This window comes from Hipposideros armiger, unplaced genomic scaffold (genome assembly GCF_001890085.2).
Source record: "Hipposideros armiger isolate ML-2016 unplaced genomic scaffold, ASM189008v1 scaffold_205, whole genome shotgun sequence".
Taxonomy (NCBI): domain Eukaryota; kingdom Metazoa; phylum Chordata; class Mammalia; order Chiroptera; family Hipposideridae; genus Hipposideros; species Hipposideros armiger.
In genome coordinates, this window is record NW_017731555.1 from 55465 (window position 1) to 62500 (window position 7036).

A 7036-nucleotide genomic window follows, 5' to 3' on the forward strand; every position below is an offset into this window, starting at 1 on the left:
CACTGCTATGTTTTTTAAAAGAGAAAATGATTACATTTAGAGTAAAGAATTTCTGGATAGTGTCACTTCTCATTCCTCAGTGTAATAAATATCCCCCTTGGGCTAGATGATAGTCCAGGTAATTCAGTATTGTTGAGGTTAGAATGGAAGATTCTGTAAAATCCAAAATAATCTTTTTTTTAATATATTTTTTTTCGAATTGGGGAATTGGGGAAGGGGAACAGATAATTTGCTGTCCTTTTGTTCTTCAGTCTAGTTGTGGAGGACATCACTTCACTGGCCCATGTTGGCACCATCACTGTGCTCTTCCTGGGTGAGGTGGTCGCTCGCTGGCCATTAGATGGCTGCTCATGGCGGCTCACAGCAGCTCACAAAAGTGCACATCAGCTGCTGGCCAGCCCCACTGCATCCTACGCCGTCGCTGGCGACTCACGGCAGCCCAGCTGCAGGTCAAGCTGCTGTTTACCATCTTAGCTGTAGAGGGCGCAGCATCACTAGCCCTCATGTGGGATCCAAACCCAGGCCCTGCTGCTCAGAGCTGGCGTCCCAAGCCAACTCTTAACCAACGTGCCACTCGGCCAGAACAATTTTTTTTTTTTTAAGAACAAGTTCAGATAGTTTTGGTGGCACATCTTTTGCTCTTATTTTAAGATCTTAGACTTAGGGACAGGAGGTTTTCCTTCTCCACATTTATGAATCTGATGAGATAAATCATATAAATAAGATTTAAAAATTTTACTTTGCAGGTAAACTATATTATAAAATTATAACAGTACATAAATGAGCAAAATCACCTGTCAGAGGCAGTTTGTAAATAATGAAAGAAAAATCTATCTCCATATTTATATTCAAGTGTTATTTCTGATACCAAGTGGTTTTCTAAGCTTGATTACTCACTTTAATCAACAAACTTGGCTCCAAATATTTTGGCTTCAATAGCCTAGGTTTGTCTCCAGTGATAAAGGTTAGTACCATTAAGACTATTCAGAGGCACAGGTGGTAAGCTGTGAATACCATCCCAAAATGGAGTTCTGGTGCTGTGTTGAGAAATGGCAGCCTCATAGACCAAGTACATAGTCCTCTGCTGATGGCTTTGAAGGAAAAGGCATCAATTTTGGTTTTAGACTCTGGCCTATTTATTTAGAAATCATTTGTTTTACTGTGGAGTCATATCTTGTGTACCATTTTGACTTAGAAATACATCTCGTCCAGATTCTTTAAGAATTCAGGAAACTGTTGGTAGCTGCCATAGTTTAAAGTCCATAGCAGCACCTAGCCCTAACATTTCTGGGATCAGAGAAGAGGGATGGTCTCAGGAACTGAGGATGCAGCTGAACCTCTTGGCAACATTAGCTGAGTTGGTGGTTGCTGACCACTGCCTTCAGGAGAGGGTTCCCTGATCAAACTCTCTCTGTGTATACTTAGGTGCTACTTTAACGTGTGATACAGTAGTCCTTGCTTGCCGGTTGTTTTATAGAAGCTTTTTTATGTGCATTAATTCTTTATGTTTGTGTTAGTCAGGACCCTTTTGACTTCAAGTGGCAGGACTCCACCTAGCTTTGGAAAGCTACAGGTTTATCTCGTGTGACCTGAATTCAGGCAGGGAAGGCATGTGGCTAGACCTTAGGGATAACAGGATCTAGACACTCGAATGCCCTCAGAAAGCCTGCTCTCTCAAACTTTCAAGTGTGCTTCTCTCCGCCTGTTGGCTTTGTCCTCAACCACTGCAGAGCAATGTTCTCTTTATGATGGAGAACACGTGGCCACCGATGCCAAGGCTTGCATGTCACAGCTCCTGCCACTAGATTTGCCGGTTGTCATTTCCCAGCTCTAGTTCAGTCCAGCCCAGACAGGTGCACCTCTTGATCCATCAACTGTGGCTGAGGTCATGCAAGAACATGGTGGTCCCCACAGGGATCACATGGTTGAAAAGGAAGCAGGTAGGGAGAGAAGTTCTTAAGAGAAGGGAGTTTTGGGGCAGAAAACAGGATAGCAGCCCACCACAATTCCTAACCAGAAATATAAGTGCCGCAGGGATAGAGGTGGTAGTGTCCCAAGGAGAATGTAATGAGTGTTCAATGTGTGTTTGAGACTGACACCCTACCACATACCTTTTAGGGCTTGAAAAATATAACTGTTCTCCAAACTCTAGAATTGGTAGGAGCAAATCTCCCACATTTCCTTGACCTCACCACATAGGTTATCTGTGATGAAACTACAGTTAAGGATGTGGGCTCCCTGAGTTGAAATCTACCCATCTGGTTGTGTGACCCTGGGCAAATTGCTTAATCTTCTGTATCTCAACTTCCTCCTCTGTTAAGTGGAGATAGTACCTACCTCAGAGGGATAGCTGAGGATTCAATACCTGTACCTGGCAAATACTTAGGAGCATAATAAATATTAGCTAGGATTATTATTCTTCTCAAGTTACATATTTTAAAAAAACCTCTACATGAAAATGTCTATGTGTCTGCATATGCTGCTCCTGCAGGGAGGGGCCCTTTTCCTATTCGCTCAACATGCAAAGCTCTAGCTGTGCTGTAGATCCAGCTTCGCTCCCCTGGCTGCTCAAAGCACCCTATAAGCAGAAAACAGTGATATGCTATTGTGGGGTTGCTGCTGTGTTTCTCCCCGCTCTGTGACAACCTAGAGAGTATGGATTGTTTTGTTCATTTCCATATTTCTAGAGTTTAGTCAATGAGAGGAGATCAGTTTTTGGTGGGATGATTGAAAACATGTACATTTCAATTTTCTCTTGTTGGTGTTGCCTCTGCTCTTCTACCTGGCATTTCTTTCTTCAGTCGTTGTCTTATTGAAATTCTACCAACCCTTCAAAGCCCAGTTCAAATTTCTATATTTTTGGTCAGGCATTCTCTGACCAGCCAGTCAGGCCTCTGCAATCTCTTAGCACACTTTCCTCCCTAGTCACATGGCACTGTTGTGTATTGTACATATTAGCTTACCTAAAAACAAATGGAACATAGAGGTTTTGTTCTTATAGTTGCGTAAATAAACTATGCAGTCAAATAAATATACCTCTTTGCTTATAAGTAGAGTATATGTAACTAACCCTGGTTTTAAAAATACCAGCCTAAAGTATTCTTAAACATAGTTATGTGCCTTATAGCCAGCAAAGGGCCCTTTTACTTCCTAAATTCTTACACTTAATTTTAAAACTTGTAATTATATTCTTGGTAAAAAGATTGAGCCTATTAAAGGATTTGTTCTAAGATAAATTGGGAATTCTAATTCCTGACTCTATTAGGTTTTAATTTAATTTAAGTTGTTAAGCATACAGAAGCCAAATAATCTAAGGAAGCCAAAAGAAAATTTGCAAAAAGGAAGAAATAAGTGAGATTTATGCTATTTCCAAGTAAGTATTAGGGATCAGATTAAAAAGTCGTGAGCAATCTATAGACAGAGCCCAGCTGCCGATGTTCGAAATGTGAATTATAACTGAGGATAGCCAATGTCCTAGGGGCTTTTAATTGTGAAGAATTATGGCCAGAAGTATTCGCAGTCTCAAGTTGTATAAAAGCTCTGTTTCTCTGCACTTTTTATGGTTCAGGTGGCCATGATTTCCCAACAAGAGACATCATATTACATAGAGATGGGAACAACTTGGAATTGGTTCTAGTTCCAGTTTGATTCCCATGTTTATAAAGACAGAGGACATAATACCTATGTTGGTGAAGTTCCAAAGGCACGAAATCTGGTGTGCGTGTCTGTGAGCCTCAGTGTCCTTTCTGTCTCATTGTCAGCAAGCCTTTATCTTCCCATTCCACAAGCAGCAAGTATTCATTCATGGGATATTTTATCTAAATATTCATAAGTAGTAAAAAACAATGTGCTTTTAATACTTCAATGGTTACATCAAAACTGTTAAGTTAAAAAAAGGGTGGAGGGAGATCTTTCCTAAGCACAGCTGAAAATTTCCAGGCTGATTTATTTTAAAAAAACCAAAATATTTTATAATGCTATTTCTATTGGCTGGCTTCTAAATCGGTCACCATGGCTCTGTCTTCAAAAGTCTAACAGAACAGCCTGAAACATTTTAAAAATGCAGGCGTGCTGTGTCAAATAACTTGCTAGACTGTTGTTTTGTTTTTTTTCCCAGTGACTTGCTGGATTTCCAGAGCTGATCCTTTCATCTGATTACATCTCCCAGCTTCCATCTCAAGGCCTTGTATCATCTGTTTTTCTCTTCCCAATTCCCTTCCTGCGCTCCTTTCACCGCCATCATTTCCTCTTCACTAGTACTTTCCTACCAGCCCAGAAACTCAAGCTTTTGACATCCCCAAAGAATCTTTCCTTCATTCCACCTCTTTTATACTTACCTTGCTTCCTCCTCTTTGTAGCCAACTCTCTGAAAAAGAAAAGTCTATTCCTGCTGTCTCCACTTTAACTCCAGAGTCTGGCTTCTGCCTCTGGTGTTTACTGCAGCTACCCTTGCCAAGGTCACCATTGTCCAGCTAATGCCTGGCTCCATGGCTTTTGTCTACTGCCCTTCTCCACTAGGCACTGTCGAACATCTCCTTCTTCCTCTGGTCCATCTGTCACTTCACTTCCCTTGTTTGAGATCATTCTAGTCCTGGCCTTCTTTATCGGTCTCCGTCAGTGGCTCTCCTCCCTCCTGTCACCACACCGTTAGTGGTTGTCATTGGTTTGGGTCCTCTTCTTGCCTCATGATACATGTTTCATTGGTGAACTCACTCATTCCCATGGTTCTAACTATAGAGTGCGTCCATATGCTGATAACTTCAAATTTGGTATTTCCAGAACTGAAATGGTCATAAGTGACACCTGATCCCATAACTTTGTCCTTCCAGCTGCCCACTTCCTGTATCACTGTCAGTTATCTTTAAAATACATAATTCTAATTATGTTACTTCCCTGCTTAAAATTCCTCAGGGGCTCCTTGCCTCGTGTAGGATAAAGGCCTAACCTCTAAACATGATGTGGGCATGTAAATCACTTCCTGATCCCTACCCTAGCTTCAGTCACACCAGGTGTCAGACTTTCCTTTAACCTGCCCTGTCTTGCATGCCTCTGGGCCTCTGCTCCCTGTGATGCTTCTCCCTGATCTTCTCCTCCTTGGTTTGATGCTTGCGGACCCATTTTTAAGGTCCAATTCAAATTTCAACTCCTCTGAGAAACTTTCTCTAATTCTCTCTTCCCCTAAGCCTAGGATAGATCCAATCCACTCCTCTACTGTGCTTTTATCACACTCGGTTCATACTGTTAGAGACGCTATAATTATTAATGTGCCTGTCTCCTGGTAAATTGTAGGGGCGCTGAGGGTTGGTATCATATTTCATTCATCTGTTCATCTCATATCCTTAGTTCCTAACACAGTCTGGCACATGTAAATACTCAATAAACGTGTATTGATTTATGAGTGACTAAATTGGCTAAACCAAATGATGGTTTTGATTAAGTGTCGCCTGGCCTATAATTATATTATGTCACAAATCAAGGAACCCAAATGAGAAGATAACTTCCCAAAAAATTATAATCACATGATATTTTCCCAGTATATAATTTCAGTGTTCTTGGGACTGTTTTGACAATGATACACTTATAAATTTTGATCATTTTGATGATGACAGTTGTTTGTTTTTTAATTTTTAGAGTCATCTCCAACTTTCAGCTAGAATTCTTTTCCCCCACCAGGGTTAGCCTTTTGTTACATCTGACCTTGTGGCTTTGCCTGTCCCAGTGGATAGTTTTGTGTATGAGAACAGGTCCCACAACTGATACCATCATTTGGGAAATCAATAACTAGAAACTGCTGAGCCAACAGAGCAGAGAGGTGGTACATGATTTGAAGAGCATTGGACCATTATCCTGGCTCTAGTTTGTTGGCTAAAGCCACTGCAGCCATGAAGATGTTCTTGTTTCTAGAACCCTTCAGGAAGGAGCTATCACTTCCTCTTTGTCTCTTTCTCTCTCTCCTGCCACCTTGTTCCATAGAGGATTTGAGGTAGCTTCTTTGTTTATGTAAATATATCAAGATAACATACCTTGGAAGTACCTTTTCAAAACTCAGTGAGAAAGCAAAAAGGAAGAGAAATAAAATGGAGCTAGGAATGAGGCCAATTCCAAAGTGCTTATCAGAGTTGTCTAAATACTTGCTAGAGGCAATATTTAGTATTTCCAATTTGACTCTGAGCTTTCCTGCAGCTAGTGAGAAGAGGGAAAATCTGATAAGCTAAGTAATTCATGATGCCTGTAAGTAAAAGCAAAACCAATTTCCCAATGTAACAATTCCTTAAGCTAAGACCTGGAAGCTGTCTCATGAAGATCCTGGGTAATATATTGACTGATATCCTCAATTACATTTTTATTGTAGGTAAATATTTATCTTCTTTTTAAAAATGACTTTTCCAAGATAGGTGATCTGATTATTCAGCTTGAGCATCATTTTAGACAACGGTACTGTTATGAACTAGTCAGGATTCGATTTGGAGCCACTGTCACTTGGGCTCTTCTTCCTGGACCTCCAGTGGGTTTTCCGGAAGTAGGCTAAATTGAGGTAGTTTCAGTCCATTGTACGCTGAGAGTCAGGAGCAGAATTTGCTAACTTCAGAATTTGTTTACCATGGATAGGCTACCTTCACGCTTTAAGTAACGCACACGTGCGGCTAGGCTGGCTGCCTAGTTTAGATAGAACAGCTTGACCTCTGCCTTAGGAACAATAGATGACAAGGACCAGGTGTGGTAGTGTGCCGGGAGGATGTGGGTATATATGCACACTCTTGTTTTTCCTGAAATACCATCATGGAATAAGAGGTTCCTGACATGTCTGTCCTCAGCACAGAAGGGACACTGTCCTCCCTGCTGGCCAGCATCAGGGGCGCTTCTCTGTTCTCATGTCACGGCTCACTCTTGTCTTCTGTTGTTGTTGAGCCAAATGATAAAGACCATCCCTGAGTAACTGCTTGGCTCCTCTTGTGTTTCTTGCTCTCATTTCCTTTGCTCAGCTCTTGGCCTTTGTTCCAACAGCTGTCTCGGGTTTTCACCAGCCGTGCGTGGG